This window comes from Belonocnema kinseyi, chromosome 9 (genome assembly GCF_010883055.1).
Source record: "Belonocnema kinseyi isolate 2016_QV_RU_SX_M_011 chromosome 9, B_treatae_v1, whole genome shotgun sequence".
In the NCBI taxonomy this organism is placed as follows: Eukaryota; Metazoa; Arthropoda; class Insecta; order Hymenoptera; family Cynipidae; genus Belonocnema; species Belonocnema kinseyi.
Window position 1 is genome coordinate 43,249,196 of NC_046665.1, and position 11,837 is coordinate 43,261,032.

The following is an 11,837-nucleotide window of genomic DNA, read 5'->3' on the forward strand; positions in this document are numbered from 1 at the left end:
CAAACGGTAAGGCTACTCAGTAGACCGTATGTGTAAAGCTTAAATCATAAAAAGATATGAGAAATCAGCAAATTCAACTTATGGAAAAATGATTCAAGTTGCAAAAAAACGTTTAACAACCAATTTTTTGTAAAAAACACGCATTTTTTCACACGGGACAATGAAACTACGTCTGCTTTAATACAAATTTAAGTTATCAGTTATAATAATATACATTTATGGGAATAATATAAACTTTCAGGAAGAAACTCGAGTGCGAAGCACAAAATAGATGATGAGAATGTGTTCGCTAAGGCCGATGGAGCTTTAACAAAAGAGAATTCACAATTGCCAAATTACTGTTGTCGATGCTTTCACCTTTAGTTTTGAAAATTCTATGCACAAAGATCGAGCGCGTAGCGCGAGGTAAGTACATTATCGAGCGCGAAGCGCGAGATTAATATACACTGTTAAAAATAAAATAAAATTTAATATACCCATGTGTATTAAAATTAATATATCAAGAATATGAAATCGCAGTTAAGGGCAACTATATTAAATTTTGATATACATTCATGCTAATCACTTACAAGAAAAATCAGATAATTCCATTTTTCACAAATTTAAAATAAGTTTAGCAGTCATTTTCGATTGTAAATAATAAAACACGATACCTTCTTCCTGTTCATCAGAAATAAAATTGTATTTCAAGTTGAAAAGTTGAATTAAGCAAATAAATAACAGACCTAACCTACAATTAACTGTCTTCGCCTTTGACCATTTCGAGCGAAATTAGGAATAAGTTTTGCCCGTACATTGCACTTTCATAATAAATAACAATTTAGTCAACGAATTCTAGATTATTAATTTAATTGAGAATATTTGACAAGATTTAAAGAAATTAAAGCACGTTTTCACGCACATTGCTATGCCGACCTATATACTAAATTGAATACAGATGTATATTAAATTCACTACACCAATGTATGTTACATTTGAGTAGCGGTAGTGCATATTTGCTTCACAAGCATGTATATTAAACCTCGTACAGATTTTTCTAACAGTGTATCATCCAGCGTAAAACGCGAGAACCAACAGTCGCGCGCCGTATGCGCGCTCACACTTGCGAGCCACGCGCGTAGCGCGCTATGAGAATGTGCCCGCCAAGCGTGCAAATTTTTTTAGCTAATTGTATGCTAAAAAAACTGTTTTGCTCTTTAAACTTCCGAGAAAAGGTTGGCGGCGCTAGCATGATGTCCACTCAGCACCGCCACCTATGAAAAATTACTAAAAAATATTATAATGAGATGAACGATCAGGGGGGATTTTTTTCGTTTTTTGCTCTCTTATGACATCTAATACGTTTCCCAAAAAAACTACCCCTAAGTCGTACATACCTACCTCCCGTGATCAAAAACGTTCTAAAAGTATAAAAAGAAACCTTAAACGACATAAAGATGTTCCAGAACTTTAAATTAATTACTAATATCTCCAAAATTTATCCCTCTTAGAATTTCCCCCAAGCACTAAACTTTTACGTAAATGTATGTAGCGGAACCTACATATACTTATATTAAACGTATCAAAAATAATTATTATTCGTAAGGGAAAACCTTATTTGATCGATTTCTTCAAGACTATTTATTCGGCAATGTTCGGCAATACATTGCCGAATAAATATTCTGGAAGAAATCGATCAAATAAAGTTTTCCTCACCTATAATAATTTTTTCTTTCCCAGTCATAAAATTAAGAAACTTTACATCCCGAAGTTCTTCACATAAAAATAATTATATTCAGCAAATACTGATAGCGGATACTTTTTGCTCTTTTTTGCTCTTCGATAAAGCATAATTCGTGCTCCAAAATACTAACACTAAGCCATACCTGTCTACCCGTCGTTATCAAAAACTTATATATGTATGTATATATATTATATGTATATATATTATATATGCTTTCCGATAACAAAGCGTTTTTGACCACGAGAAGTAGGTATGTATGACTTAGGGGTAATTTTTTGGGAAACGTATTATATGTTATCTGAGAGCAAGAAACTAGCAAATAATCTCCCCTAATTTGTCATCTCATTATAGTAATGTTTAGTGAGTTTTCACAGGTGGCGTCGCCCTTTTCTCGGAAGTTTGAAGAGCAAAAAACTGTTTCATTGCATTAAAATAGCAAAAAAAAAAAACTATGGCGTATTCCATTTTCCAAATTGCCTTGGTCGCTGCGCTAAGTGGACGGTCCTGCTAAATTGCCAGGGCTGTAGACTGTGACATACTACACAAATCTGCTTTAAATCACAAAATACGTCAAGTATAAACACAAATTAAAAATCACATATAACTAGAAAATGAATTCTCTTTTTTGAAAATTAAACGCTTTAAGAGAATATTTAAATGTAATAACGTTGAATTATTATCACATGAACACATCCCCGTTTTTAGAGTACATTAAAGTAAAAGATACGATTTTTTAAATCCTAATTAAAAATGGAAAAGAGACATATGAAACCATTTATATCATTTCCGCGAAACAGCATTTATTTGCTTTGCCTGCGCCTCATCTACTTTTTTTCAAGCTAATATGGATGAATAAAAGTACAAATTTGTGTTTAGCAGCTTATAAAAATAATAATATCTATACGGAAAAAATCTGACTGTATTACAGATTTTTTCGTTGAAATTTTGAAAAACGATTTGATGTGATGGCATCATGAAACCAACAAAATCTCTTTGGCAACGAATTTGGAAAATTTAGGTTCTGAAGATAGTAAAAAATGATTTATTTATCGCGATTTTTTAAAGTTTAACACAAATTTTTTTTCATAAATTTAAAAAAGTGGAATATCCACATCATAAGATGTGACGTTGACTCAAATAAAAATGCAATTCTTTATTTAAGTTATGCTTTGTTAATGAGTGAAATAATCTGCTGGTATCGATAGTCATGCAGCCTAATTTTTTCCGTGCGTGATATAAATATCAAACATATTCTCAATTATTTAATAGCTAAATTATTTATATAGGGGTAATCAATATTATAAGCTTATTGTAAATATAGAGTACATTGAGAAAACCGCAAACATGAAAGATCGAGCCTGAGTTCACATACCCGTACCGAGCTTATTTACTCGTCCGCTACATTGAGAGATTACGTTTGATGAATCACGTTCAAGGCTGCTGTTACGTGGTACACAAAAATGTGAAAATATAGGAAGCACTCTAAACTTAATAAAGAGTGACGATGATGCGGTTTTGGGGTTTTAAAAATGCACTTTGAAAATTTTCTAGACTCCGGAAGGGGTTTTGAGGTGGCGTTAGTTGGGTTAAGTCTATGGCTTGAAAAAAACCCCGATAACTGTTGACAAATAAAAGTAAAGTGGTGTAGCATGACGTGCGCAGAAAGCCGGCTGATAGCGGATGGCGCATCTGTCTTAGTGAAAATTTTAAATTAAAATGAAAAATCCAATTTTTGTTTTTCTTCTTGTAATTGTTTATTGATATCGAGGCGTCCTAACGATAGGATGCCAACGCACGCGATCGACTAGATGATACTTAACCAAAAATATAAACAATAAAAAGCTAACCAAGAAGTAAGAACTAGAAAGTTTTAGATCGCGGAATTGAACAAGATGGAGGTAGAAGTTGGCCAAAACTAGAAGATGCTCGCTCGTTCCATCAAAACATTAAAGTGCTATCTCGGGCGAGCAAAGCATGAAGGTGCCACTTCTCGCTTATAATCTAAACGCGAGAAGTGGCAACCTTCATGCTTTGCTCGCCCGAGATAGAACTTTCATGATTTGAAGAAGCCTCGATATGTCTTACTTGGTCTCTGAATAGAAAAAGTGTGACAAGTGGTAAAAGAAAGCCACTGTAAATTCTCCGATAATAATCGATAATAATTTTGAAATTTAAAAATAAATTATTTATTAAATTATTTACATATCATGTTGTGCTTTAACGTGCAAAACACATAATGAAATGGCGCATTAGGTAGAGTCGTCTGAACAAGAAAAGTATCGTACATCCTATTCTCGCTTTATAGAACACTAATATTAGTTGTATTCCCAGAATCTAACGCGCCCGCAGAAAGGCACACTAAAAAATATAAGCTTTTGTTATTTATGAAAAATAATCGTAGTTTCAACTATTATTTATGTAATTAACTGATTTTAATTGTAAGTGTACTAATGATACATGATGAATATTCTCTCATTTCCAAAATTTGTATTTACAAGATTTAAGGGATTTCATAGGGTTTCATAGATTTTAAAGTATTGCAAGCTATTTCCAAAGATTTTAAAGAATGTTTAGGTTTACGACATTTTAAAACATTCCAATGAATTTCCAGTGTATTTAAATAATTTCAATTGATTTGAAAGGAGTTTAAAGTCTACTTTTAACCAAATAAAATAGGGTTTGAAGAATTTCCAACAATTTCATAATATCTGGACTGATTGTATAGAACCTGTAAGAGTTTACTGGATTGCAAAATATTTCAAGTTATTTCACAAGATTTTCAAGGATTCTAATGATAATAAGTGATTTGAGGATTCTCAACATATTTTAAGAGATTTTCAAGGATTTTATTTGAAAGAATTCAGGGATTTCATACAATTTCAAGACTTCCAAATATCGCAAGGTGTTTTCAAAGGTTTTAAACAATCTTCAGGTTCAGCACATTTCAAAACGTTACAATAAATTTTTAATTAGTTGAAATAATTTGGATTGACTTGAAAGGAACTTAAAATATATTTTAAACAAAATAAAATGGGATTTGAAAAAATTTCCTAGAATTTCAGATAATGTGGACTGATTTTATAAGACTTGCAAGGTTTTACAGAATTTCAAAAGAGTCCAAAGTTATTTCATAACGTTTAGAAGGATTTGAGTGATTTAAATCAATTTTCAGAAATTTAATTTACAAGACTACCCTAAAAATAAAAATGCATTAATCTTAAAAGTGAGCTGTTGCATTACTACCGGCACAATTTTTCAAAAACAACACCTTTCATAAAAATACCTCGACAAATAAATATGCACTAATCTTAAAAATGAGTACATCCGAATTAAAGACTCATTTCAGGCTCTCCAACGCTACCAAAATAAATCTTCCAAAACCATCCCTTAAAATAAAAAACTAACCCCTGCACATAAGTGCTGAGAAAGTGCACTAAATATGCACTAATCATAAAACTATGTACATCAGAATTGAAGGCTCATTTCAGGTTCTCCGGCTTTCCAAAAAACAATTTTACAAAACCATCGCTTGACATTGGAAAACTACTCCTTACCTAAAAGTGCTTTTAGTGTACACACCAAACCTTTTACCAAAAACTACCCATAACACTAGAAAATACGCTGCAACGCAATGCGACATTAAACTGAGAATAAAGTACATTAACAGTGTTTAATTTTCTCGGACCATGTCCAAACATTGTATGCCCTTAACAGAAATTAAGGGCTAATTTAGGGCTTCTTTTATGTCCAAAAGCCAAATTTTGGACTCTCCATTTTTTTAAACTCAGGGTTGCCAGCTTTACGTAAAGCTAGCATTACCATGGTGGAAATATTGGCTACATCAGATTTTTTCTTTCGTTGAAATTTAGGACTCATTTAAGGCTCTTGCATGAGCCCCCACGCAGTTTTTCAAAAACTACCTTTTTATATAAAAATTACCCTAAACAATAAATATGTACTAATCAATATGAAAAACATGTACTAATTCAATTTTCGAAAACTATCCCTTAAAATTAAAAAACTAATTCTTTCCAACATAGGGCATACAATGTTTAAGCACGTTCTGAGAAAATCAAACACTGCTTGATTGATGTTTGATGATTTTAGATGTTTTCTGACGGCTAAAAAATATTACAAACTATCCTCACAGCATGAGATATCGGCGGGATGTCCCCCCATTTATCTCCCTGGATATCATGGTCCTATCCCAGGAGGTCCTAAGGATATCACAAATAATGTCCTACAGGGCGGAAATCTCGATATCCCTGGAATGTTCCAAGGATATCTCAGAATATCCGCAGGATATTCCATTAATGTCCCAAATTGATATGCCAAGGATGTTACCAAGATATCCCAATTCTATAATTTAGTATATTACTGAAAATTTAAATATATCTACTGCTAATTATATTTATATTCAATCGTATCATTAAAATAAGAAATAATTCAACATCATTAGGTATTTTCCGGAGATTTGATACAAGGTACAATATTCTGAAGTGCAATAAAGGTAAAGTTCGCTCTAACGTCACTTCAGGGCAAATTCCATCATGGCTGTTAGTGTGCGAAAACTGTCGCGCAGCAATCAGTGACACTTTAATAAAAATCAACAATTTTTCGATAATTCGTGCAAAATTATAATCAATTGTCATTTATATTATACAAACGAACGCGGTATATATTAGGTTAATTGTTTTTTTATCATAAAAACTGATTTTGCCGTTGAAAAGTGCGATTTCTAAACTGCGCAGTTTATGATTAGTGCATATTTAGTGCACTTTATCATCACTTTTGGGTAAGGTGTAGTTTTTTAAGGTTAAGTGGTAGTTTTGAAAATTGAATTCAGAGGAATTTAGTGCCTTCAATTCTGGTGTATTCATTTTTACGATGAGTGCATATTTAGTGGACTTTATCAGCACTTTTGAATAAGGATCAGTTTTTTATGTTAAAGGGTGGTTTTTGAAATTTTTTGGGGGGTTCATGCAAGATCCTTAAATAGGCCCTCGATTCCTCTAAGAGAAAAAATTTCGTATACCCAATATGTCTACCTCGGTACTGCTAACTTTACGTGAAACTGGCAGTACCTTGCATTTTTTTTTAAATTCAGAGCCAAAAATTTGGGTTTTAGATATTAAATGAGCTCTACATAAGTCTTTAAATACGGCATAGGGTATACAATGTTTGGGCACGGTCCGAGAAAATTAAGCACAGCTGATCTACTTCATTCTCAGTTTAATGCCGCATTCCTTTACAGGGTAATTTTCGAGTGTTAGGGTTGATTTCTGGAAAAGTGTTTTGATGTTTGCCGACGGCTAGAAAATATTATAAACTGGTCAAATACTTTTTCTTATACACTATCAGCACTTTTGAGCAAGGGGTGGTTTTTTATTTTAAGGTATGATTTTGGAACATTGGTTTTGGGGGCGTTGGAGAGCCTAAAATGAGCCTTCAATTCTAATGTACTCACTTTTATGATTAGTGCATATTTATGTTATAGGATAGTTTTTTATGATAGGGGTTGTTTTTAGAAATTTTCGCTGGGGGTCGTGCAAGAGCCTTGAATGAGCCCTAAATTCCTGTGAAAGAAAAAATTTTATATAACCAATATTTCTACGATGATATTGCAAGCTTTACGTAAAGCTGGCAATACACGGAGAAAAATATATCGCACAATGATATCGCAAAACCTCTATAGTGCAAGAAAGCGCAATATGATAATGTACAATGAGGTCTCGGAGCTTTGTACGATATTATAATGCACTAATATCACAGAAAAAAATGAATTTATATTTTGTTGCTGTCGTCTGCTACAGCGTCCTTAGCAGCAATGAGAAAAAGGCAGAGTATGAGTGACCCGTGTGGAAAAATGTTATGGCGCTGACCTGGCCCAGACCAGACCGCCAGGTTTCCAGCCCTGGCGCTGACCAGATGGTCTGTCCTGGGCCTGGCCAAAAGTGTAACGTTTTTTCTGTCTAGCCCCAGGCCAGACCGTCTGGTAAGCCACTAGACAGGGGCTGGTCAGCCGCTAGACCTAGGCTGGTCAGCCGCTAGACGTTAAGTTAGCCGCTAGCCGTTAAGTTTCATATCGTCCATGTTTAGAGGATACGCTCTAAAAGCAAAACGTGATTTCCTAGAAAAATATATAATATACATGTCTCATATAATCAGTAAAAATTCAAATTACGCGTCAAAAGTATACTGCCATAAATAAAATCAATCAATTCAATTATAGTTTCTAATACTTTTTCTTTTATAATAGATAAGAAGTAGGTTTGTACTTACTATTTATTTAATAACTTAATACAGATTTGGTAGATTTTATGCCTTCGATTTTACAGCTAAATTTTAGCTGGATTAATATATTATTCGGAAAATAATAAAAAATTTTGACAGTTTGTGACACTTGATCGACAAAAACTAGCACTGCTTCCGAGAGGTCGGAGCCAAGCACTGTCAGAATATTTCAAGTTGTGACGTCAACTGGCAAGATGTCTGCATGCCGAGGGCCAAGCAATGAATTACAATTACTTGGGAAAACTTGCTTGTTTTAATGACTTGGATACGAAAATTTCACTATAAACTTTTTTAGTTTAAAAAAATTTCATTATAGGCTCTGTAACTTTTTGAAATGTGAGAAAAAATTTATTGTATCGAACTTAGATTTTTTTCTTGGCTCGCTGATCAGCGACAGGCCTGGACCAGACCAGGCTGTTAAAATGATAAGAAAGAAAGTCATGTTTTCATAGTTTGAATTACTTATTTTCCATTATTTTAGATACCCTGTAACTTTTAAAAAATACATCCAAAAAATATTTGGTGATGGAACTTAAGATTTTTTTTCTTGGCTCGCTGATCAGCGCCAGACCTGGGCCAGACCGGACTCTCAAGATTCTAAGAAAGAAAGTCGTGTTTTCAAAGGTTGAATTTCTTATTTTCCATCATTTTAGACATCCTGTAACGTTTTCAAAGTATGTCAAAAAAAATTTGGTGATGAAACTTACGATTTTTTTTCTTGGCTCGCTGATCAGTGCCAAACCTGGACCAGAACAGACCTTCCAGACTAGACGGTCTCGATAAAGTCAAACCTTAGCCAAACTGGCATTTGACCTGAGCCAGATTAGTTCTTCCAGACTATACAGTCAAGATAAATCCAGACCTGGGCCAGAACTGTAACCAGACTGCCCGGACATTTTTCCACACGGGGAGTTCGAGCTATAAATCGGGACACCAGATTTAAAACAATCACAGAAAAAAAGTAAAAATTTGCTGCAGGTTAGACCTGCAACGGTTATTGATTAAACATATTTCGATGAAAGTTTCACTGAGGTTAGGAAAATAATTCTGAACTCGTCGACTGTGTCGCGTTGAAGTGAGAAAATTTCGGTAAAAGATTTAGAATCAACAACAGAAAACACAAGAAAAATTTGTTCTTACTGATATATTTCCTCCGAAATAAATCACATTATTTTAGATGAATCAGAACTTATTTAATACCATTTAGCAAAAGCGCAAAATATAACTGACATATGGGAATCACCATTTCTCTCAAATTTAATGACGTTAAACGACGCTGGATAGCGCTGGCGTCGTAATTGACGCTACACCTCAAAAAAATATGGAGCGATTATAAGATGAAAGATTATCCAGGCAAGGTTAAAAATCGAAAATTATCTTCGATTCATGTAAAGTTTACCTGGCAAGGTTGCCCATGTGGAAAAATATCCGGGCAGTCTGATTACAGGTCTGGCCCAGGTCTGGATTTATCTAGACTGTCTAGTCTGGAAGAACTGATCTGGCTCAGGGATAGCACCAGTCTGACTCAGGTTTGATTTTATCTAAACCATCTAGTCTGGAAGGTCTGTTCTGGCCCAGGTTTGGCACAGGTCAGCTAGCCAAGAACTAAAAGAATCATAAGTTAGATGAGCAAATTTTTTTGACATACTTCACAAATATTACAGGGTGTCTAAAATGATGGAAAATTAGACATTCAAAGTATAAAAACAAGCCTTTCTTTCTAGCACCTTGACAGTCTGGGCTGATCTAGGTCTGAAGCTGATCAGCAAGCAAATAGAAAAAAAAAAATCTTAAGTTCCATCACCAATTTTTTTTTGACGTTCCTTGAAAAAGTTACAGGGTGTCTAAAATGATAGAAAATATGAAATCACTGTGAAAACATGACTTTCCTTCTTATAATCTCGAGAGTCTGGTCTGGTCCAGGCCTGGGACTGATCAGCGAGCCAAGAATAAATCTAAGTTCAATACAGTAATTTTTTTCTCACATTGCAAAAAGTGACAGAGCCTATAATTAAATTTTTTAAACTAAAAAGTTTATGGTGAAATTTTTGTATCCAAGTCATTAAAACAATCAAGTTTTACCAAGTAATTGTAATAAATTGCTTAGCCTTCGGCGTGCCGGCATCTTGCCAGTTAACATCACAACTTGAAATATTCTGACAGTGCTTGGCTCTGACCTCTCGGAAGCAGTGTTAGTTTTTGTCGATCAAGTGCCACAAACTGTCAAAATTTCTTATTATTTTCGGAATAATATATTAATCCAGCCAAAAGTTAGCTGTAAAAGCGGAGGCATAAAATGTACCAAATCTGTATTAAGTTATGACATACATAGTAAGTACAAACCTACTTTTTATGTATTATAAAAGAAAGAGTATTAGAAACTATAATTGAATATATTGATTTTATTGATGTCAGTATATTTTTGAAGAAAAATTTGAAATTTTACTGATTATATGAAACATGTATATTATATATTTTTCTAGGAGATCATGTTTTGCTTTTTGAGCGTATCCTCAAAGCGTATCCTCTAAACATGGACAATATGATTCTCAATGATAAAACTTTAATCGATCAGCCATTAACTAGTGGCTGACGAGCCAATGACACGCGGCTGACCAGCTCATAACTTGCGACTGACCAGCCTATGTCTAGCGGCTGACCAGACGGTCTGGTCTGGGGCTAACCAGAAAAAACTTTACACTTTTGGCCAGGCCCAGGCCAGAACATCTGGTCAGCACCAGGGCTGGAAACCTGGTGATCTGGTCTGGGCCAGGCCAGCGTCAGAACATTGTTCCACACAGGTAATTTTGTTCCGGTGAATCTTTCACCTGGATAAGATGTAAACTTTATATTTAATTTTGTCTGTAATCACTTTCTGACTACTCGAACCCTCGCGAGATCACAAAAGAAGAAATACAATGGGATAGCATAATAAACTTAAATTATTACGTTATAGATTGCACAATTATGCGGTATATAATATAATATAATGCGCCGAAATTACTATATATATTGTAATTCATGCGATATAGTTTTCTCAGTGTACCATACATTTATTTTTTTGATACAGGGATCAAAATTATGGCATAGGTCTGACGTTCTTTGGACAAAGTGGTACTTCCAGCTTTACCTATCTAGGACTTCCTGTGCACTTTACGTCGTTGTTTTAAGTACTTCATAGATTTCGCTATTTTTTAGCACCCCGTTTCAAGAGCCGTAAATCAGATAGATGCATGGTTGCTCGGCGGTTTAAGAAAGTCTCTTGTATTAAACATTTTACTTGGAATTAAAGCCAATAAAATTATTAAGAGAAAAAATAAATGGATTTATAAATATGATGCTGAATGCTTTGCAGGTGACACTAAATTAAAAGAAACTCACACAACATTTAAATTGTATTTATTTTATTTTCTATTCCTTCTTTTTCTAATAATTTTACATGTATATAATATATAAAATTAGTTCTTTTTATATTATGACGTCAGCTGGCAAAATTTTTACGCGCTAAGCAATAGTAAGCTAAGCAATGGTACCAATGGTATGGTACAAAATTTAATTTCTTTTTATAAAAAAATTTAATTTTTTTTCACTATAAGTGTATTTGGATATTACTTTTTTTCTTAAAAAGCTATTTAATTGAATAATGAAATCGTTAGAATTGTTTTATAGATAATTTCGAACTTTTGACATTCTCATCATTCATGATTGAGAAAGTATTAGAATTGTCGGAAATTTGACATCACACTTTTTCAACAGATCTCCACGTTTCGAGACCCCCTGAACCCGAAAATCAGGTTTTCGCGATGGTGTCTAGTCTGTA

At 33.8% G+C, this 11,837-nt stretch overlaps 1 long non-coding RNA gene across 1 annotated transcript; it reads left to right on the forward strand.

Moving 5' to 3' along the window:
- Positions 1-10,203: 10,203 nt before the first annotated feature.
- On the forward strand, positions 10,204-11,315 carry LOC117180263. The gene is made up of 3 exons (XR_004468018.1): positions 10,204-10,348; positions 10,501-10,818; positions 11,088-11,315. It is a non-coding gene; the product is annotated as an uncharacterized LOC117180263 (long non-coding RNA).
- The last annotated feature ends 522 nt before the right edge of the window (positions 11,316-11,837 follow it).